General features: G+C 37.2%; 1 pseudogene; it reads right to left on the reverse strand.

The window, feature by feature from the left end:
• Nucleotides 1-1,149: 1,149 nt before the first annotated feature.
• Nucleotides 1,150-6,061, reverse strand: LOC137254215 (T-complex protein 1 subunit eta-like; annotated as a pseudogene).
• Between the last annotated feature and the right edge of the window lie 18,420 nt (nt 6,062-24,481).

Consider the following 24,481-nt stretch of genomic DNA (forward strand, 5'->3'; position numbering starts at 1 on the left):
ATATATAATATTCTTTATTAAGAATTTTTGTTGTTATATCGGCCTACTGATTTGTAAGATCGTGGGTTCGAGTCGAGCTCAAGGCCTAACAATAATTATTTTATCATTATTATTGTTATGATAAATTTTATCTTAATTGAAAAAATTATTAAACTAGAATTGAAGAAAGAAAATATGTAGACATCTGCCAAAGCTCGTTGTATAGATCCATTTCGGGAACTGCTAGATTCCTTCATCGGCAACGTTTAGGCGCCGCTGCTATAACCATTCAGCCATGACAGCGGTTTTTTGTTTGTCTTCATTAATCCTACTTCTATTCTGGTTTTTGCCAATTGATATTCACAACACTGCGACATCTGTTGCAGAATGAATGTGAAGATTGGACTTGTTTGATGGCAATGCTGCCATAGTGTCATATTTTATTGACACTTTTCCCCGTGCTCTGGGATGTATTAAGAATTTTTTGTTGTTATATCGGCCTACTGATTTGTAAATCGCGGGTTCGAATCGAGCTCAAGGCCTAACAGTAATTATTTTATCATTATTATTGTTATGATAAATTTTCTCTTAATTGAAAAAATTATTAAATTAGAATAGAAGAAAAAAAAATTTAGACATCTGCCAAAGCTCGTTGTATAGATCCATTTCGGGGACTGCTGAAAAAATGACTAAATCTAATGATATGCTTTAAATAAATATTTATATTATATGTTATGTTTGGTTATTATAATTAAAAATAAATATTGAAAACTTAATTTTTTTGGTTGATATTTTATTCATGTGGCTGCTCCAGGTAAGGTAAATCGGCAGGTAAAATTCAAGTTATATGGCGGTTATATAAATGGTAAAATCGCAGTAAAATTGATTGTCAAATGACTAGAAAATATAGAGTGAAATGACCGAAAATATGACCGACATTTGACGAGCATTGTGACGTGTGTGAGCAGAACAGTGCTATGCTCATAACCTATAAGTGTGACCGAAATGCACAGTCACATAAATAGGTACCAAATGGGAAAGGTGTGTAAAAAAGTTACATACGCCTGAACAAACGTGACTAAAATTTACCAAGTGGCGTGACCGTACAATGTCGGAAAAATGACTAGTCAGATGACGTGCAGCATTTTTGCAGGTTAGATAGACAGCCCTTTAACCCAGCAACAATGTACCCGTAAATTGATTAGTAAAACGACTAAAAGCTGTGTCGATAGAACATGTAAATCGTTAAGTAGCATTTGTATAGGGCGTCGGGACTGTTTGTGACCAGTCCATTCCGTCGTACCTATTTATGTGATTGTCCATACTGCTCACACATATACGGTATTAGGTTATCGAAATGTAAACAAACTATAGTGCTGTACTCTTCTTACATTCACGTTATGGCAGTCATTTTTTAAATTATATACCTGTAACTTTACGCGTATTTTTACGTTAATATTACCGCCTTTTCCCTAGTATTATGACCGTTTTTTTACTTGGATTATACTGCTATATAAATAAAACATTTCTTTAATTCAAATCCATTAACATTTCTTTTATTCAACATTTTTATAATATATTACATTATTTATAATAGTTGTAAATTATTAACTATAAGTCTTAAGGAAGGAATAGTTTTTCAGTCTTGTTGGTGAGCCATAAATACAAATTTTATTGTATGCGATTGTATGCATACAAAGTTAAGGGAAACTTAAATAAATTAATTAATGATATAGAAAACAAAAGAGAAGAACTAACAGTTGTAATTTTCTGAACTGCAGTTGAAATTCCTGAGCTTCAATTATAATTTACTGAACTTCTATGGAAAATTCTGAACTTCAATTGTAATTTTTTTAACTTCAATTGAAATTCCCGAGCTTTCAGAACTTCAATTGCAACTTTCCAAATTTTTTTACATAAAATGAACAATTTAACATTTTTCTGACAGTTAAAGTGGTTAATTGCCTACCAGTGGTTGGAAACCACTTGCATTCGTGTTGGCGCTTCTCTATATCATTAATATAACAATATCTTTTTAATAATTTAATTAATAGACAAATATAATTTGTTTTCCTTTACATTTTAGAGCTGTGTACAAAAATATGTAATTTTACATATCGCAACCTAAACCAAAAAGTATTTCAACTCATAATCAGAGTAACTTTGTGTTGAATGTTGATTTATACCACAAAAATAACAAAATTCTTAACAAAACCAGGCTAAACGATAATGTTAACTGCCAAAAAAAAGTTATTTCCCGATACTTTCATGGATCGATTTGCAATTAAATACCGATTTAAAATTTTTTAAACTTTTCACATTTTTTAGTTTTAAATGCGGTATATACATTCTGTGGAATAATTTTAGATTGAGGGTACTTCATACAATTTTCTTTCTTCGTGATTTTGCAATAATAAACGTAGGTACTCATAGTAATTTTTTGTTTTGAACTATGTGACTATAATATTTATAAGGACCATTTAGGTGATGGTATTGGTACTGTCAATTAAATTCATCAGCAATTATTTTTATTCAAAATATTTTTTTGTTATACATCCAGTTTATAAATTTTGGTTAGAAGATATTGACAAATTCGTTGCAATTAAAGTGCTTTAAAAATCTTTGCAAACCTTGTACGATTGTTGAATATTTTTTTTAATTAGAGCATGAAAAGCTTAGAATACGAATCTAGGAATAAGCTTAGAATTATTAGATTCTTAGATACTTGTTAACCAAGATTATTTCAGTGTATGTTGTTCGTTTGTTTTACAAATTCGTTGCATTATTAATTTTCAGATCAAGAATACTCAAAAGTGTCATTTCATCGTCTTGTTGGTCAATCGCGCGCCGCAATATCCATTGATGGGAATTGACATTCATTATAAAGTAGCGAAGGCACGGTCCTGCGCAAACACATCGCCAACCTGGGTTGGCAAACGATATGCTAAACTGTAGAGGGAGAAACATTTTTAAAATTTAATAAAATCAAAATTATAGTTCTGCTAAAAAGGGGTAAAGTATTGTATGTTAAAGTACAGCAAAGTCTCAGCGGCCTTGTCCTGGTGAAAATTGAGTTTGAATAGGTCTCATTCTTCATTCTCGAAGCATTTACAAAGGTACCTCGTAAGATATTAAAAATCCTCAACGCTTTTTGCAACTACTTCAAAAAAACTCACATTCAAACCGGTGTCCTATCCCCACTTCTGTTTAATTTCTACATATCAATAGCTATCTTCACCACCAGAAGGAGTCACTATTGTTTCCTACACCATATGGTCGCCAAGACTAAAGATTAGCCACTGGAAGAAGCTACATGCCTGCGAAAATACTGCCCTCAGAACCGCCACGGGTTGTCTCCTTATATCCCCAGAACACCATCTACATAATGAGGCGAGAGTACTCCCAATAGGTGAAAGAAGTGAAATGCTAACCGAACAGTTTCTGTTGAATACCGACGAACCTGGGCATCCCAACAGACATCTGATTGATGAGCCAACACCTCCCAGGGTCTTAAGGAGTCACCTCCGTAAGCACTATGAGGAAATACGGCACCTGAGAACTCAGCCGTATTAAGCAAGAAAATATCCCAGCGGGTTAGGGGGTCAGAATATTCCCGCGGTAGGTATGCCCGTCGTAAGAGGCGACTAAAATACCAGATTCAAGGGGCTGTGTATCGCAACCATTCAGGTTGCCAGTGCAATATATAGCTTCTCCAAACCGAATTGTCAACCTCACCTATCCGCGGCGAATCCTGTTTCACTAACAGACGAGGCTGTGGCGACCCTGAGCTCCTCATGGAACTTGGGGGTGGGGAGGGAGGGAATGGCCTGAAGGTTTAATGTGGCCACATAAATTGTTCCCGAGATGGTCGGCAGCACCTTAATGGCGCTGTGGTACCGGAGCGTACCGGATCTGTATCCGTGAAAGGACCATTACATCGATAACACTCCCCAAAGCCTTCGGGGAGCAACCTTATCGCTACAACAACAACAACAACAAGCAAGAAAATACAAGCAGGTCCTTGGTGAACTCCATAAACAGGCGTCGGGGCTCTATGTCAGGAATTGCCCGATGAATTCAGTACTTAAAGAACAATACCCTAAACTTGCAGAACAGGAACGCAAGCTCCCTAGTGAAACGCGAGTCACTCTAGCCCAACTTCGATCTGGATACTGTAACAGGTTAAACTCTTACCTATCCAGAATCAACCCCTACATACAAAATGTGCCTGCTTGCAATGTGTGCCCACATGACACCAATCATCTCTTCAATTTTAATGTGGAACCAACTCCTCTAGCACGCCTCTCATTATGGTCCACCCCTGTAGAAACAGCAAGTTTCCTCGGACTCCCGTTGGAGGACATTGATGACAATTTGTGATTGGTGAGACCTATTGGATGGGGCGAAGCACTGCTACAAAACCACAAGAGGGCACTCGAAGACGATGCCTCAAAACTAACAACCAAAAGCAATAATTATCATTTCACTGACACAAATTTTATAGTTTTTTCTTCCATAGTTGGACACAATCCTTTCATAATATTACTTAACAATTTAAGATTAGACATTTTTTCAAATTGTATTTTGACTTACCAGCAATAATAGAATCATGTTTAATTGTACGCTGCACAATCATTGTACCATCATGTAAAGAAGCTCAGTTTCTTCCAAAAATTGTTCGGCACCGCCACCTATTGTTAAACTACTGTACCTATTGCCAATTAATGCAATAATTTTTTATTTTTTTCAATTGTATAAGCTAGGCTCTTCGAGTCGTAATAAATAAATGAAATGAAATGAAATGAAAAAATCAATGTACATGTTCTAGCATTAACGCAACCTTTAAATAATTATAAGCTATAAAAATTAAATTAATGTCAAACTCACTACCAAACCTTGAAAAATGTTCACCACCAACTTGACGTTCTTCAAAGTAATCACATTGACCCAAAACACTTGAATTAATATCATTAGCTGTAGTCGTAACAGCACCACCACACGCTTTCATTGTACGTTTCAAATCTTCTTCTGGTACACTAACAGAACATTTCACGATCTGCAAAATACTGTGTACCAACATCACCAATTGGTAGTTTAGTAACACCACATTGGCGTCGTACTTGGCTAGTTTATTGTACAGAATACGCCATTCAGCATCAACAATTTTCTGATACTCTTGAACATTATTAATACGTACTTCAGCGTTGTCCCGCTTAGCCTTGAATTCCAACTCTATATTTAAAATTGCGACTTTATATTTTTTGTATGACGTTGGATCCACCAAAAAAAGTACAGCGTCCACAACTATTTTAGAAAAGAAATATTTTTGTTGATGAATAAGTTTGGAGGACATTGCTGTGGCAGCGCATTTTTCCAATAAGGCACGTTGTTGTTCCTTTGATTGGCGCTTCGACATGTTCAGCCATGTCATATTTTGGTCATGCAATTGTAATGCCTTGCGTATAGCTTTAATGATGACACGTGCGTGCACGCCTTCCTCAACATATTGCTTAGCTTGTTTTAGATTTCACATGCTTAACGTACTACTGAAGTGGTGCCATCGCCGACCTGATAAGAGAAGCATTTTTATTCTACACATTATAATATAACAAAAAAATTACCCCAGCATTTTGAGATTTGGCGATGTCGACTAGTGTTTTACGGCTGGATGCACAATATCCAATAGTTTCATAATGGTTGCACCATCATTTGAAATTGTGGCCTTACCACTGGAATCAACAATATGCTTGCCCATATTTCTTGTACCCAATGTAGTGCGTACAGTGTCCACAATTGATTGCGAGGCGTTGATGTTGGATATGAGTTGAGGGTTTACCTTGAGAGCTATCGGTACCCATAAATTTTTTACACAAAAACTCATATGTACACAATACAAGTTCAGGACGTTCATATTTATCGACACGCCGTCCGGTGTAGCCCAAATGTTGGAAATATTCAATTGGCACTGTTGAGAAAAAATATGTATCAATGAACACAAGTACAAGTGAAAGTTTTTTTTACCATCTGTTGTTACTTTACACATTAGACATTGGAAACGACGACCAGCATCTACAAATTGCATTTTAGCCTCGCAAACGATTACTTCTAATTGGACCCATTTCACTAAAATTTACAATGGGTGGCTCATATTCACCCTCAGCCGCGGGTGCCATTGGTGAGATGGTAAATGTAAAGGACAAAGCTGTTGTTTTTAATAAATCATCTGTTGCACGTATGCAATACAAAATGGCCTGCAACGAGAAAGATCAATGTAATTGGCAAAGAAAAAATTATATCGAATATCAATACCTAACGTAACGTGGCGAGGAGTTACCCTGATCTTGTACCACATATTTTGTGGTCACCAATGGTGGTAATAAACCCTGTTCATTAGTAATAAAAGCACAACCAACGCTATTTTGATTTTCAATGATAACGCTTATCGGATTTGGCATCTGATCGGGATCTAAACGGCGTTGGGCTACTGTTGCGGCTGTTGATATACACCAGTACCAGGTGCAGGTGGTTGCTAAAGAAAATAATACAAAAATAATCATCAGTAATATTAGAAATATATTAGTTGTATTAGCATACATTATAATCATGACGTGCGGGTATTGGGGGTTGACCCGGCATGGGTGGCTGACTGGGCATTGGCGCCTGTCCAGGTTGTGTTGGTGGTATCATTTGACCCATGTAACCACCTGCTGCACTTGGTTGTTGTAGAGGATAGCCTTGATGTTGAGGTTGTGGAGGGCAACCAGGTGGACCAGGTTGTGGTGGATAGTCCGACTGTTGTGGCATTGGCAGATAGGTTGTTGCTGCTGCTGCCGTGGCATTGCATAAAAAATGGCCGTGGATGGCAGTGGACTTACCTTGTCCAATCCTGCCAATATTGATTGTTGCCAATAATGGGGACAAATTTTCGATATCCTGTAAATAATAGTTTTTTATTAATTTAATTATATTACAGCAAATCCTACAATATAACAGATTGAACGATGCAGATTTTGTAGCACCAGTAATGAAAATGAATGAATGGATGTGTAGCGATATAGGAAAATGATGTTAGATTTCCCAGAAAATGGCTTTTCCCATATCGCATTAAAACTTACTTGATTTTAGTTCCTTTTTGGAAAATATAAATGTATTATTAATATAAAATGCAAATACCGTAGCGCACACAACACTTAATTTAAATTTAGTTTTTATTATATCCGAAATTATTTGTAAATCAATTTTTATTACTCTGCTGTTGCTGCGCTTGTAGTTTCAAGCTGAAAACAACAAATGGCGGATTCGCAGAAAATTTTTGTGACGTATTTGAGAGTACATAGCATGTAAGAAAAGGCAAGCATATATGGATCGGACATTTCAAATAGGTCATCTCATTCTGTCATACTAATAATTGTGGAACAATGTGGGATATTTTGTTGTTGGTCGTCATTTTCAGTCACTAGATTTTTGCTGGGAAGTTATGCATGGCGAACTTGTCATAATAAGGGAAAACGTCAACGGGATGAGAACACCTGAATATTCATTTCATCAACCATTGCAAACTTTACCAAGTAGCGCAAATAACAGCTGATCGCTCAAAATTAGCACACACATCCAAACATCACTAATGACCATATTACAAAAATCTTTAAGGTACTTCAATTTAAATTTTTAAACAGACATAAACTGTGATAATTTTGGAAAATATAGCATTAAGGTTACCTTATTTGCAGTAAGAGAAAAATTTTGTTTATATTCAAGTATTTAATTATTTTTTCTACATTTAACTTCAATATTAATACAAAGATTGAAGGTATATTGATGCAATGCAACTCTGCTCTTCCTGCTCTTATTCATTCGCCTTCCACTGTATTCGAAACATAAGTTCAATTTAATTTGCCAAACTATATGGTAAACAACGTTGTGAACCTTAAGAGTGGTACGCAAATCACAAGTAATTCCTCAAGAAAAATTTTACCTTTTTTCTTGCGTGAAAAATAGTAGTATGGAAGTAATTTTGACGTTTAAAAATCCACGGTGAATAATGAAACAAACAAGAAGAAGAGCAAAGAAACAAAAGAAATTTAAAGAATGTCACTTCCCTTATAAGTGCCCCTTTCTCCTCCGCCGTCAAATTCACTATGCACTTTTTGCGTTTTGGTGCTGCAGCTATTGTTATTTCCATTTCCGAAATAAAATAATAATTATTTATTGCAGAAAAATTAAAAAACCTTGTGCTTACCTAATTTGTTCTGTTTGTTTACCTTTTTTCTTCAAGAAATATATGGCACCTGACATATTTCTTGCGGAAACCGGTGTTGCCGTATGCAAATTTGATGGCAAAATAGTAGTAAAGTAGCGTACTAATTTTCTTGTAAACTGCGTACAACATCAAGAAAATTTACCGCAAGGAATTTTCTTGAGCATTTCTTGAGCGTTTTTTATGTGGAATTTTTACTTTCTTATGATCTGCGTAACGCTCCTTAACAAGTAGCGCAACTAACACGAAGCGAAATGTGTTCGATATTCTACGAGAAGGTGGGTTCGATTTTAGGAAGTGGGCGTCAAATTGTACGGAGTTCACTGAGACTATCGCTAGTGAATCCAAGAACATATAGTACTACACCGTAGATGGCAACAATGTACATGCTCTGGGACTAATTTGGTATATGAAAGAAGACTATTTTACATTTTCTATTTCTCTAGGAGAATCTCCCCGCGTCTTAACTAAGAGAGCATTTCTGGCCGACGCCAGCAAACTTTTTCATCCATTGAGTCTAATTTCACCCGCAACGATTAGGTCGAAAATGTTATTTCAGGATATATGGCGTTCCAATACTGGATGGGATGACCCAGTACCAGATACGATAGCCAAGATGTCGATTGATCATCGCATGGAATTACAACTCTTATCTCACCTTAAGGTCAGCCGTTGGGTTGGAGTTGGAACAAAATACTCATTTACAGAGTTGCACGTTTTCGCCGACGCTTCCGAGCGCGCCTATGCCGCCGTCATATACGCTCGAAGCGTACATAAGGATGGTCACATCAAAATCGGCTTAATTTCTTCAAATACTGAGCTTGCCCCGCTAAAAACAACAACATTACTTCGTCTCGAGTTGTGCGCTGCACATCTTGCCGCAAAATTGGTCAAAGCTGTTACACATAGTTGAAATAATTTTCGCTGTCCACTGGTAGCATGGACAGATTCTAGAATTACGTTGGCTGCAAGCACACCGTCGCCTATATTCATGATGTCGTACCCCCAGAGTGGTGGAACCACATACGCTCTGAAAGCAATCCTGCGGACTGCGCGTCTAGAGGCATATCTCCGCTTCAACTCTTACATCATCAGCTATGATGGTTCGGCCCTGATTTCTTACACGCAGATGAACAGTTCTGGAAACAACCCGCTCAAATAATGCATACAACCAAGAGAGGCTTACGAAAAGTTAGGCTTGTATTCTACCTACTGATGTTCACTGTTCGGTCATGACAAAATTCTCATCTTATTCCAGTGGCGATTCAATCCACCGTCCGCACCTCACATGGGAGGATATTGGGAAACTGGAATCAAACGCATTAAATATCATCTTAAACGCTCCCTCCGGGAAACTCTCTTAAGCTATGAGGAGTTTAGTACGCTTTTAACGGAGGTGGAGGCTTGTGTTAACTCCCGTCCACTATGCGACATTTCAACGGATGCAAGCGACTTATCGATTTTAACGCCTGGCCACTTTCTGGTAGGCGAACCATTGCGGCAATTCCAGAACCTGAGGGTCAAGGGTTTTCTGGAACCCTGCAATAAAGGTGGCAGTTGATCTCTGCTATTCGTCAATATTTTTGGCGTCGTTGGAGAGACGAATACCTCGTCAGCTTGCAACGACGTGCTAAGGGGGTCCCTCCATCACGAAATTTTCAAGAAGGAGACGTCGTCGCTGTTTTTAATGAACCATCTCCTCCGACAAAGTGCACACTCGCAAGAATAATTCATTGTCATCCTGGTACAGATGGTCACGTACCTGTCGTAACGATAAAAACCGCAAATGGAGAATTCACTCGGCCAATATCTAAGCTGTGTCTTCCAGCAACACAAGGGGATATAATTTCCGAAGAAAACTAATATGCAGTTATTTAACTTAATTTATGTTTAACACTTTTATTTTTGCTAAAATTTTGTATTTAAATTTATTTGTTTTGTAATTTACATATATTGAACACATCAAGATAGCTCAAGGGTGGCGGTATGTTGAGTTCATTTAAACATATCGTGTTGACATGTTGAGCTTATGCAAATATGATAACGTAAGAAAACTAATATGCAGTTATTTAACTTAATTTATGTTTAACATTTTTATTTTTGCTAAAATTTTGTATTTAAATTTATTTATTTTGTAACTTACATATATTGAACACATCAAAATAGTTCAAGGGTGGCGGTATGCTGAGTTCGTTTAAACATATCGTGTTGACATGTTGAGCTTATGCAAATATGATAACGTAAGGGTTAACATGTAAGTCTACACAGTTGCATTATTTCATTCTATCGTTCGTAACTTTCAATAGTTAATTAATAACAACTAGTAAAAATTACTTTGATTTTGATTTGTGCTTTTCATCTCGTTAGCATAGCCGCTGCCTAAATAATTAGATTTTTTGAGATTTATTAATAATTTAACGCATACCTAAATAGCTTAATTGTAATAAGTTTGAAAGGTCTTAAATAAATTGATTAAAATAGGAAAGAAATTCCTAGTGCTATTATTTTCTTTATTGGACGTTTTGCAAGCAAAGCAACCGCAACAACAACAGAAGATGCCATTTGATCACCGCATACAGTCCACAATCGTACCAAAATCCGCCGCATCACTAGGAGTTAATAACACCATCCGTCTAGCATGGGTACCTGGACAAAGAGGAGTAGATGGTAACGAGCGAGCGGGCGGGCTTGCCAGGTTGGCAGCGGCCGGAAAGCCAATAGGGCCCGAGCCTATGGTGAAAATAGGGTCACATACAATAAAGGAGGAATTTAGACAAAAGGAGGCGTGTCCCAGAGAACAACACTGGCGCGAAAGTCCAGGACTTCGGCAGGCAAAGGCACTAATAGGAGGGTACAACTCAAAGCGGTATAAGGCTATGATTATCCTCCCAAAAAGTAACCTTAGGATTTTAACAGGTATACTCACAGGTCACTGTAGGCTAAAGAGCCATATGCATAAATTGGGCATATCGGCTAGTAGCCTCTGTCGATTCTGTGATGTCGAAGATGAGTCTGCAGAACACATCCTGAAGGATTGTGATGCAGTCACGGGACGAAGCCTTAGGATCCTAGGATCATCCAAATTAGAAAATAGTCACATACACTCTCTGAAGCCGAGAACCATTCTGGATTTTCTCAGATAACTCGGCTTGAATGAAGTGTTGTAAAGAGAATGAGGTCACAATAGGCCAATAAGTCGCAGTGCTTAACCTCATAACATCTATCTATCTATGTTGTAAATAAGGTCACCGATGATTTGGTTGGTGACAATATCAGGTTTCGCGAGGCGACAAAACTGGAGAGATTGGGGAGATAGCTGTTTATTTTATTACAAAATTCATCAATGTAGGAAACAATAGCATAGGCGTAGAAGCAATAGTGACTCCTTCTGGTGGTAAAGGTAGCTATTGATATGTAGAAGTTAAACAGACGTTTGAATATGAGTTTTTTTTAAGTTATTGCAAAAAAAGCGTGGAGGATTTTTAATATCTTACGAGGTACCTTCGTACATGTTTCTAATAATGAAGAAGGAGACCTATTCAAACTCAATTTTCACCAGAACAAAGCCGCTGAGACTTCACTATACTTTAAAATACAATTCTTTACCCCATTTAAGCACAACTATCATTTTTTGATTTCATTAAATTTTATAAAATGTTTCTTCCTCTACAGTTCAATTTACGTATTAGATGGCAAAGATGGCTTCGCATTTTCTCCATAAATAACTGTGACAAGGTGGAAGAAATATATGCGCATGATTCGCAGCATACTATCTTGGTCGGGCGTTTCTTCAATAGCTCTCTAGTGGTGATGGTGACAGCAGGGAAACCCAACTGTTCTGATCGGGATTTAACGGCGTTGGGCTACTGTTGCGGCTGTTGATATATACCAGTACCAGGTGCAGGTGGTTGCTAAAGAAAATAATACAAAAATAATCATCAGTAATATTTGAAATATATTAGTTGTATTAGCATATATTATAACCATGACGTGCGGGTATTGGGGGTTGACCCGGCATGGGTGGCTGACTGGGCAATGGCGCCTATCCAAGTTGTGTTGGTGTCATCATTTGACCCATGTAAGCACCTGGTGCACTTGGTTGTTGTAGAGGATAGCCTGGATGTTGAGGTTGTGGAGGGCAACCAGGTGGACCAGGTTGTGGTGGATAGCCCGACTGTTGTGGCATTGGCAGATATGTTGTTGCTGCTGCTGTCGTGGCATTGCATAAAAAATGGCTTTTCGTTTGAACTCCGGAAATAGCTTTAACAACAGTGGACTTACCTTGTCCAATCCTGCCAATATTGATTGTTGCCGATAATGGGGACACATTTTCGATATCCTGTAAATAATAGTTTTTTATTAATTCAATTATATTAAAGCAAATCCTACAATATAACAGATTGAACGATGCAGATTTTGTAGCACCAGTAATGAAAATGAATGAATGGATGTTTAGCGATATGGGAAAATGATGCTAGATTTTCCAGAAAATGGCTTTTTCCATATCGCATTAAAACTGACTTGATTTTGGTTCCTTTTTGGAAAATATAAATATATTATTAATATAAAATGCAAATACCGTAGCCCACACAACACTTAATTTAAATTTAGTTTTTATTATATCCGAAATTATTTGTAAATCAATTTTTATTACTCTGCTGTTGCTGAGCTTGTGGTTTCAAGCTGAAAACAACAAATGGCGGATTCGCAGAAAATTTTTGTGACGTATTTGAGGGTACATAGTATGTAAGAAAAGGCAAACATATATGGATCGGACATTTCAAATAGGTCATCTCATTCTATCATACTAACAATTGTGGAACAATGTGGGATATTTTGTTGTTGGTCGCCATTTTCAGTCACTAGATTTTTGCTGGGAAGTTATGCATGGCGAACTTGTCAAAATAAGGGAAAACGTCAACGGGATGAGAACACCTGAATATTCATTTCATCAACCATTGCAAACCTTACCAAGTAGCGAAACTAACAGCTGATCGCTTAAAATTAGCACACACATCCAAACATCACTAATGGCCATATTACAAAAATCTTTAAGGTAATTCAATTTAAATTTTTAAACAGACATAAACTGTGATAATTTTGGAAAATATAGCATTAAGGTTACCTTATTTGCAGTAAGAGACAAATTTTGTTTATATTCAAGTATTTAATTATTTTTTCTACACTTAACTTCAATATTAATACAAAGATTGAAGGTATATGGATGCAATGCAACTCTGCTCTTCCTGCTCTTATTCATTCGACTACCTTCCACTGTATTCGAAACATAAGTTCAATTTAATTTGCCAAACTATATGGTAAACAACGTTGTGAACCTTAAGAGTGGTACGCAAATCACAAGTAATTCCTCAAGAAAAATTTTGCCTTTTTTCTTGCGTGAAAAATAGTAGTATGGAAGTAATTTTGACGTTTAAAAATCCACGGTGAATAGTGAAACAAACAAGAAGAAGAGCACAGAAACAAAAGAAATTTAAAGAATGTCACTTCCCTTATAAGTGCCCCTTTCTCCTCCGCCGTCAAATTCACTATGCGCTTTTTGCGTTTTGGTGCTGCAGCTATTGTTATTTCCATTTCCGAAATAAAATAATAATTATTTATTGCAGAAAAATTAAAAAACCTTGTGCTTACCTAATTTTTTCTGTTTGTTTACCTTTTTTCTTCAAGAAATATATGGCACCTGACATATTTCTTGCGGAAACCGGTGTTGCCGTATGCGAATTTGATGGCAAAATAGTAGTAAAGTAGCGTACTAATTTTCTTGTAAACTGCGTACAACATCAAGAAAATTTACCACAAGAAATTTTCTTGAGCGTTTTTTATATGCAATTTTTACTTTCTTATGATCTGCGTACCGCTCCTTAAGAAGTAGCGCAACTAACACGAAGCGAAATGTGTCCGATATTCTACGAGAAGGTGGGTTCGAGTTTAGGAAGTGGGCGTCAAATTGTACGGAGTTAACTGAGACTATCGCTAATTAATCAAAGAACATATAGTACTACACCGTAGATGGCAACAATGTACATGCTCTGGGACTAATTTGGTATATGAAAGAAGACTATTTTACATTTTCTATTTCTCTAGGAGAAACTTCCCGCGTCTTAACTAAGAGAGCATTTCTGGCCGATGCCAGCAAACTTTTTCATCCATTGAGTCTACTTTCACCCGCAACGATTAGGTCGAAAATGTTATTTCAGGATATATGGCGTTCCAATACTGGATGGGATGACCCAGTACCAGATACGATAGCCAAGATGTCGATTGATCATCGCACGGAATTACAACTCTTATCTCACCTTAAGGTCAACCGTTGGGTCGGAGTCGGAACAAAATACTCATTTACAAAGTTGCACGTTTTCGCCGACGCTTCCGAGCGCGCCTATGCCGCCGTCATATACGCTCGAAGCGTACATAAGGATGGTCACATCAAAATCGGCTTAATTTCTCCAAAGACTGAGCTTGCCCCGCTAAAAACAACAACATTACTTCGTCTCGAGTTGTGCGCTGCACATCTTGTCGCAAAATTGGTCAAAGCTGTTACAAATAGTTGAAAGAATTTTCGCTGTCCACTGGTAGCATGGACAGATTCTAGAATTACGTTGGCGTGGCTGCAAGCACACCCTAATAAATGGGAAACATTTGTCGCAAATCGCGTCGCCTATATTCACGATGTCTTACCCCCAGAGTGCTGGAACCACATACGCTCTGAAAGCAATCCTGCGGACCGCGCGTCTAGATTCATATATCCGCTTCAACTATTACATCATCAGCTATGGTGGTTCGGACCTGATTTCTTACACGCAGATGAACAGTTCTGGAAACAATCCGCTCAAATAATGCATACAACCGAGAGAGGCTTACGAAAAGTTAGGCTTGTATTGCAGCTACTGATGTTCACTGGTCGGTCAAGACAAAATTCTCATCTTATTCGAAATTAAGAAGAACTATTGCTTATGTATTGAAATTTGTATACAATAGCCGATCTAGCTCGCTTGGCACCAATAACAAAAAAAACTGGTATTCCTAAAAGTCAGGAATTGCTCGAATCAGAACAAAGATTAATTAAATATACACAAAATTTCTATTTGTCTAACGAAATGCGTTGTTGCAGGGAAAAATGGCGATTCCATTGCGTAGTAGGTTACTACGTTTACAACCGTTTCTACATTCGTTTGGAATTCTTCGTGATGTAGGTCGTTTAAAGTTAGATGTTGCGAATGATGTCGGACATCCTGTTATACTGCCAAAAAACTATCCGCTTTCAAAACTGGTTGTTTTCGACATACATCACTATACGCTACATACCGGCCCTCGCAAACCTAATTCGTAATATCTATCGAAAATGCGTCAAGTGTACCGCTTCAAATCGAAAAACTCGCTACGCAATCAATAGGTGATCTTTCCTCGTCTCGCATAACGTACGCTCATTGCTTCACTCGTACAGCAGTAGACTTTGCTAGGCCTTATGTGTACAAATTTACTCATGGAATAGGAGCTAAATCCGTAAAAGGTTATATATCTTCATTTGTCTGTATGTGCACAGGTGCAATGCACCTCGAGTTCGTTGGAGATCTTTCAAGGCCCTCATTTCTAAATGCTTTTAAACGATTCGTCAACCGCAGACGCTATTGCAAAGAAATGTTTTCGGATAACGGAACGAATTTCGTTGGTGCAGAAAGGGAACTCCGTGAAAAATATCAAGAGTGCATGCAAGACCCCCAACTTCAATCGTTTTTTGCAGACTCTGCTATTGAGTGGCGATTCAATCCACCGTCCGCACCTCACATGGGAGGATATTGGGAAACTGGAATCAAACGCATTAAATATCATCTTAAACGCTCCCTCCGGGAAACTCTCTTAAGCTATGAGGAGTTTAGTACGCTTTTAACGGAGGTGGAGGCTTGTGTTAACTCCCGTCCACTATGCGACATTTCAACGGATGCAAGCGACTTATCGATTATAACGCCTGGCCACTTTCTGGTAGGCGAACCATTGCGGCAATTCCAGAACCTGAGGGTCAAGGGTTTTCTGGAACCCTGCAATAAAGGTGGCAGTTGATCTTTGCTATTCGTCAATATTTTTGGCGTCGTTGGAGAGACGAATACCTCGTCAGCTTGCAACGACGTGCTAAGTGGGTCCCTCCATCACGAAATTTTCAAGAAGGAGCCGTCGTCGCTGTTTTTAATGAACCATCTCCTCCGACAAAGTGCACACTCGCAAGAATAATTCATTACAATCCTGGTACAGATGGTCACGTACCTGTCGTAACGATAAAAACCGCAAATGGAGAATTCACTCGGCCCATATCTAAGCTGTGTCTTCTAGCAACACAAGGGGATATAATATGCAATTATTTAACTTGATTTATGTTTAACACTTTTATTTTTGCTAAAATTTTGTATTTAAATTTATTTCTTTTGTAATTTACATATATTGAACACATCAAGATAGCTCAAGGGTGGCGGTATGTTAAGTTCATTTAAACATATCGTGGTGACATGTTGAGCTTATGCAAATATGATAACGTAAGAAAACTAATATGCAGTTATTTAACTTAATTTATGTTTAACATTTTTATTTTTGCTAAAATTTTGTATTTAAATTTATTTCTTTTGTAATTTACATATATTGAACACATCAAAATAGTTCAAGGGTGGCGGTATGTTGAGTTCATTTAAACATATCGTGTTGACATGTTGAGCTTATGCAAATATGATAACGTAAGGGTTAACAAGCAAGTCTACACAGTTGCATTATTTCATTCTATCGTTCGTAACTTTCAATAGTTAGTTAATAACAACTAGTAAAAATGACTTTGATTTTGATTTGTGCTTTTCATCTCGTTAGCATAGCCGCTGCCTAAATAATTAGTTTTTTTGAGATAAGTGCATAATTTAACGCATACCTAAATAGCTTAATTGTAATAAGTTTGAAAGGTCTTAAATAAATTGATTAAAATAGGAAAGAGATTCCTAGAGCTATTATTTTCTTTATTGGACGTTTTGCAAGCAAAGCAACCGCAAGAACAACAGAAGCTGCAATTTGATCACCGCATACAGTCCACAATCGTACCAAAATCCGCCGCATCACTAGGAGTTAATAACACCATCCGTCTAGCATGGGTACCTGGCAAAGAGGAGTAGATGGTAACGAGCGAGCGGGCTGGCTTGCCAGGTTGGCAGCGGCCGGAAAGCCAATAGGGCCCGAGCCTGTGGTGAAAATAGGGTCATATACAATAAGGGAGGAATTTAGACAAAAGGAGGCGTGCCCCAGAGAACAACACTGGCGCGAAAGTCCAGGACTTCGGCAGGCAAAGGCACTAATAGGAGGGTACAACTCAAAGCGGTATAAGGCTATGATTAACCTCCCAAAAAGTAGCCTTAGGATTTTAACAGGTATACTCACAGGTTACTGTAGGCTAAAGAGCAATATGCATAAATTGGGCATATCGGCTAGTAGCCTCTGTCGATTCTGTGATGTCGAAGATGAGTCTGCAGAACACATCCTGAAGGATTGTGATGCAGTCACGAGACGAAGCCTTAGGATCCTAGGATCATCCAAATTAGAAAATAGTTACATACACTCTCTGAAGCCCAGAACCATTCTGGATTTTCTCAGATAACTCGGCTTGAATGAAGGGTTGTAAAGAGAATGAGGGCACAATAGTCCAATAAGTCGCAGTGTTTAACCTCATAACATCTCTCTATCTATCTATGTTTTAAATAAGGTCACCGATGATTTGGTTGGTGACAATATGTGGTTACGCGAGGCGAAAAAACTGGAGAGATTGGGGAGATAGCTGTTTATTTTATTACAAAACTCATCAATGTAGGAAACAATAGCATAGGCGTAGAAGCAATAGTGACTCCTTCTGGTGGTAAAGGTAGCTTTTGATATGCATAAGTTAAACAGACGTTTGAATATGTTTTTTTTAAGTTATTGCAAAAAAAGCGTGGAGGATTTTTAATATCTTACGAGGTACCTTCGTACATGTTCCTAATAATGAAGAAGGAGACCTATTCAAACTCAATTTTCACCAGGAGAAAGCCGTTGAGACTTCGCTATACTTTAACATACAATTCTTTACCCCATTTAAGCACAACTATCATTTTTTGATTTTATTAAATTTTATAAAATTTTTCTTCCTCTACAGTTCAATTTACGTATTAAATGGCAAAGATGGCTTCGCATTTTCTCCATAAATAACTGTGACAAGGTGGAAGAAATATATGCGCATGATTCGCAGCATACTATCTTGGTCGGAGCGTCTCTTCAATAGCTCTCTAGTGGTGATGGTGACAGCAGGGAAACCCAACTGTTTACAAATGGTACACTTAAAAAGGATTAAAACATTTGCCATTGCGTCTACGGCTCAAATATATTCAGTATATCAATGAATCGGAAGCAACTAATTATCTGCCTAACGGATAGTATACATATTCATGATATACGAGACATGAAAATGTTACATCAAATCGAAAATATTACACCAAACGAACTGGGTGGGAATACTGAAACAGTACACATATTCAAAATTCAAAATTGAAGAGAAGGCTTTGATGATGGCATTAGAGGGTGAGTTATTGAATAACATGCGAAAACCACTTTAACCCATCTATTTATTTGCATTACAGCTGTAGCTTTACAAACAGCAAAAATTGCTGGCGCCAAGCAATTGGAAAAGGCAGAGAAGCATTCATCACACTGTACGGATGGTGCAAAGTCAGAAACTGCTGTTGTAACTGCTGCCACCGACACAACGGTCAGCTCTACTTCGCCGAGTAGCGGCTCGTCCGATTATCTACCGAAGCAGTATCATCATATATTTTGCCAAAACAGGTCAGCGTTGTGCTTGCGCAGGAAAAGATTTCAATTGGAAAACAAAAACCAATTAAGCGAGTTTCTTTGTTATTAAAATACTTACTTTTCTTTATATCAACTGTATTAATTTAAGTTGCAATTTCATGTACATATATACTAAGGTATGTCGTGATACCATTGTTGTTGGAATTAGATTTGAAACCAATCAATACTCCTGCTAAGGGTTGCAGAATCATTGCTTGAATTATTAGATTTAGAACAATAATAAGTCTGACTCAATTACTAGCCCCACATTTTTAAATTTATATTTTACTTAATTTATTACTTTCAAATTCAATTACGACAGCAATAGGATTCCACGACACCTTTTAATATTCTTGATATGAAAAAAGAGTAAATCTAATCTAAATTTCTACTTAGCTTTAAGTTGTAGACACGATTGATTCAAATAATCAAATTTTTTATTCGAAACCATGGAAACAACTCAAATGTTACATGAATATAACACACTTCTGAATTTTCCAAATATAAAGTTAGCTGCTGCAGCAATATAGCTCAAATCAATTAATATATTTTTATGTTATTATTAAAGTACTTACTTTTTTATATTAAATGTATTAATTTAAGTTGCAATTTCATGTATATATGAGGGTACAAGATGCAAAACCAGATGATGATGAATCCATGATATGTGAAACTTAGAAAAGCACAAAAAAGCTAAAATTTTTAAAATTGTTATGAATTTTCAATAAGGGCTTTTGGAATGTTGGCTAGGCGATGCAATATTTTCGCAGTTTAAATATTATTTTAAAATTTTGAAATATCTGGTTTTGCATCTAGGCGCCTCATATATAATATTCTTTATTTGAAAAAAAAATGACTAAATCTAATGATATGCTTTAAATAAATGTTTATATTATATGTTATGTTTGGTTATTATAATTAGAAATAAATATTGAAAACTCAATTTTTGGTTGATATTTTATTCAAGTGGCTGCTCCAGGCAACGTTAATCGGCAGGTAAAATTCAAGTTATAAGGCGGTTATCTAAATGGTAACACCGCAGTAAAATTGATTGCCAAATGACTAGAAAATGTAGAGTGAAATGACCGAAAATATGACCGCCATTTGAGGAGCATTGTGACGTGTGTGACCAGAACAGTGCTATGCTCATAACCTATAAGTGTGGCCGAAATGCACAGTGACATAAATAGGTACGAAATGGGAAAGAAGTGTCAAAAAGTTACCGACGCCTGAACAAACGTGACTAAAATTTACCAAGTGGCGTGACCGCACAATGACGGGAAAATGACTAGTCAGATGACGTGGAACCTTTTTGCAGGGTATGATAGACAGCCCTTTAAGCCGGAGTCATTGGTGCCGTATGTCGTATCGCTGTATCCGTATCCCTAATGTAATCAGCTGTTTATCGTTACGACGGTAAACCAAAACCCAATTGGTTGGCTACGATACGGTTACGACTTTAGCGGCAACAATAATCGATTGTATTGATTCTCATAAGGTTGGTCGAATCAGCTGTTATAAGGTTACCGATACGGTTACCGATAAAGCACCAATGTCTCCAGCTTTAAGTTATGCATGGCGAACTTGTCATAATAAGGGAAAACGTCAACGGGATGAGAACACCTGAATATTCATTTCATCATGTTGTAAACCATTGCAAACCTTACCAAGTAGCGCAACTAACAGCTGGTCGCTCAAAATTAGCACACACACCCAAACATCACTAATGGCCATATTACAAAAATTTAAATTTTTAAACAGACATAAACTGTGATAATTTTGGAAAATATAGCATTAAGGATACCTTATTTGCAGTAAGAGAAAAATTTTGTTTATATTCAAGTATTTAATTATTTTTTCCTCATTTATCTTCAATATAATACAAAGATTGAAGGTATATTGATGCAATGCAACTCTGCTCTTCCTGCTCTTATTCATTCCATTTCATTCGACTGCCTTCCACTGTATTCGAAACATAAGCTCAATTTAAATTGCCAAACTATATGGTAAACAACGTTGTGAACCTTAAGAGTGGTACGCAGATCACAAGTAATTCCTCAAGAAAAATTTAGCCTTTTTTCTTGCGTGAAAAATAGTAGTATGGAAGTAATTTTGATGTTTAAAAATCCACGGTGAATAGTGAAACAAGCAAGAAGAAAAGTACATAAACAAAAGAAATGTAAAGAATGTCACTTCCCTTATAAGTGCCCGTTTCTCCTCCGTCGTCAAATTCACTATGCGCCTTTTGCGTTTTGCTGCTGCAGCTATTGTTATTCCATTTCCGAAATAAAATAATAATTATTTATTGCAGAAGAATAAAAAACCTTGTGCTTACCTAATTTTTCCAGTTTGTTTTCCTTTTTCTTCAAGAAATATATGGCACTTGACATATTTCTTGCGGAAACCGGTGTTGCCGTATGTAAATTTCATGGAAAAATAGTAGTAAAGTAACGTACTAAATTTCCTTTAAACTGCGTACAACATCAGGAAAATTTACCACAAGGAATTTTCTTGAGCATTTCTTGAGCGTTTTTTATATGGAATTTTTACTTTCTTATGATCTGCGTACCGCTATTTAACAAGTAGCGCAACTAACAGCTGATACATTTTTTTATTTATAGATGGATCAATTTATGATAGTTGTGTTAGCTGGGCTGAGCACATATGACCAAAAATTAAAACAGAGTTGTTGTTGTTTTTCCCAACGCGTTTCGACGTTTGCTTTTCTCACGTCATCTACTGAGGATTTCTTTAGAGATAACTAAGCTTGTCAGATAAGGCCAAATTTCTAGGCGTAGTTTTAGACAAAAAGCTGAACTGGAAGGACAACGTGATCCAGCGACAAAAGAAAGCGTACATTGCATTATATATGTACGTGTAAAAGATCCATTGGCAACAAATGGGGATTCACCCCAATATATGCAGATATATTTATACCGCAATATCCGACCCATACTGCTGTATGGGATAGTCGTATAGTGGCCAGCCTTGAGCAAGGCGTCAAACCTAAACTTGCTGGGCAAAGTCCACACATCCAGCATGATAAGCATAAGCGGTGCTCTAAGAACAACGCCTAGCCAAGCATTTCCATATACACGGACGGCTCCAAGCTAAACGGTCGATTTGGAGGTGGAGTATACTCAAGGGACCTTGAACTCCAGCTCTCCTTCAGACTACCCGACCACTGCAGTGTATTCCAGGCAGAAGTTGCAGCCATAATGGAAGCCGCAGTTAGGATAGTGACACACACCATCGATGAAGAAATTTTCATTTTCCGCGACAGCCAAGCTGCCATAAAATCTCTTGGCTCCTACTCGTTCAATTCTGAACTAGCAATAAACTATCGCCGATCTCTTCAAAGGATGGTTCAACAGAACCGTGAACACCTCACATGTGTCCCTGGACATAATAACAACATAGGTACAACCAGGCAGATTCTTCCTGGACAATAATGCTTAAGTATGCCCCTGTCCACATGCAAGCTAATGCTAAAAGATCACATCCACAGTCAAGCCGACGAAAGAAGGCAACAAATATCGGGGTGTCGAACATCAAATGGAACCTGGCTTAAGTGGGATCCTAAAAGATCCCGGCACGTGTATAACCTAAGAAGGTATACAATTTCCACACTTGTGGGGGCACTAACTGGTCGTTGCCTCATACTTAGGCATGCAGAAAGGTTAGGAACGCTTATCGTCGATGCTGTAGGAGTTGTAAAGGGGATGAGGAGGAAACGTGGTTCACCTCATTTTGAACTGCCCAGCACTATGCGGAGCACGGCAGCGCTTTCTGGGTGCTTCATTTCTTGATAATCTGAGCCAGGTTGTGGAGCATGACGTCAAGTACCTGGTAGCTTTCATCAGGTCCTAAAATGGTTCGAAGGGGAAAGGTAACGGTGTATTTTCACGGTATCACAACGGGCCTAATACTACTGGCCAAAGTGTGCCCTCGGGCAGCCACCTTAACCTAGACTAACCTAACCTAATTTGTAGAAATAATATACGTATTAACATTTCATACTTTTTTCTAACAATAAACGTCAAGCCAACACCTCACACAAATTTTCTATACACTTATATTATTTATATTACAATTAAATTAACAATTGCACTTTATTTGAAACAAACATAAACAGTTGGCGCTTGCATTCTTGTTTACTTTGATTTGCATCTCTGAATAACAGCTGAGTAGTTCCTGCTGATATTGCCAAAGTCTTCTTTAAAATTTAGTGTTTTGTGTATTTGTGTTGTATTCGTATGCTTTCAAGAGACATTCTAGTTTTTTCTCTTTTTTCGATATCTAATATTTTGACATTTGAGAAGTCCGCTATATGGTTGCTCTTTGTTAAATGATGAGCTAAACCGGTCTTCCTTTTTTTTTTTGTTTGCTGCGTCTTTTTTTTTTTTTTTTTAATTAATACATATACCCAGTTGCCGTTTGGTTATGCCAATATAACATTTTCCACATTTATCATCCTCTCGACCATTGCATGTTATTTTATAAACCGCATAATTTTGTTGATATTTTGGAATTGGATCTTTGATTTTTGTAAAAATATAATTAAGTGTGTTGTTCGGCTTGTGCGCGCAGTTAATGTTTTTGTTGTTTATTGTTTTTTGGAGTATTTGATTGTCAGTAAGTCCCGGTATTTAGTATACTAATTCATTAGTAACTGTTTCTTTTTTCTACCTACTTCTACATCTAAGAAGGCTATTTTATTTTCCTTTTCTTTTTCCTTAGTTAATTTTATGCTTGTATGTTGCGCATTTAACATTGTGGCGATTGCTGACATCACTAGGCCATTAGTAAATAATCACGCAACAACAAAAACCAAACTTGTGTACATGAACAATTTAGTCTTCATTTACACACACACATGCAGTCATCAGCCGATGTAGTTACTCACACATACACACATATATAGCTCAATTACCAAATATGAGGTACAACTGTTCGCTAAATTACTACACCTTAGGAGAAATGGGTGAACGAGGAAACCAAGAGTATAAAAGCAGCGCAATTTGAGTAATAACTAAATCAGTTTTGATTTAAACATGCTATTGGTTGTGAGGTATAATTGTGATGTACTACCAAAGCAATCTCAATAAAAACCAGTTGCAATACTGAAAATTGGAGTGATTTATTCAAGAGTTTAGCGATATGAACGTTACTAGAAGGTTTCAAATAAGCGGAATTTCCCTAAATTCTTTATAATTGGTGTCAGAAAAGGAATTGTTGAATAAATTCCGAAGATTTCGAATACAACTTGGACATGGCAAAGGTAAGTGAATTAAAGATCCAGCAATTGAAGAAGGAGTTGGAGAGCCGTGGATTGAATACAACCGGCAATAAATCCGAGCTTCAAACACGACTAAGAGTAGC

This window comes from Eurosta solidaginis, chromosome 5, assembly GCF_040869045.1.
Source record: "Eurosta solidaginis isolate ZX-2024a chromosome 5, ASM4086904v1, whole genome shotgun sequence".
Classification (NCBI taxonomy): domain Eukaryota; kingdom Metazoa; phylum Arthropoda; class Insecta; order Diptera; family Tephritidae; genus Eurosta; species Eurosta solidaginis.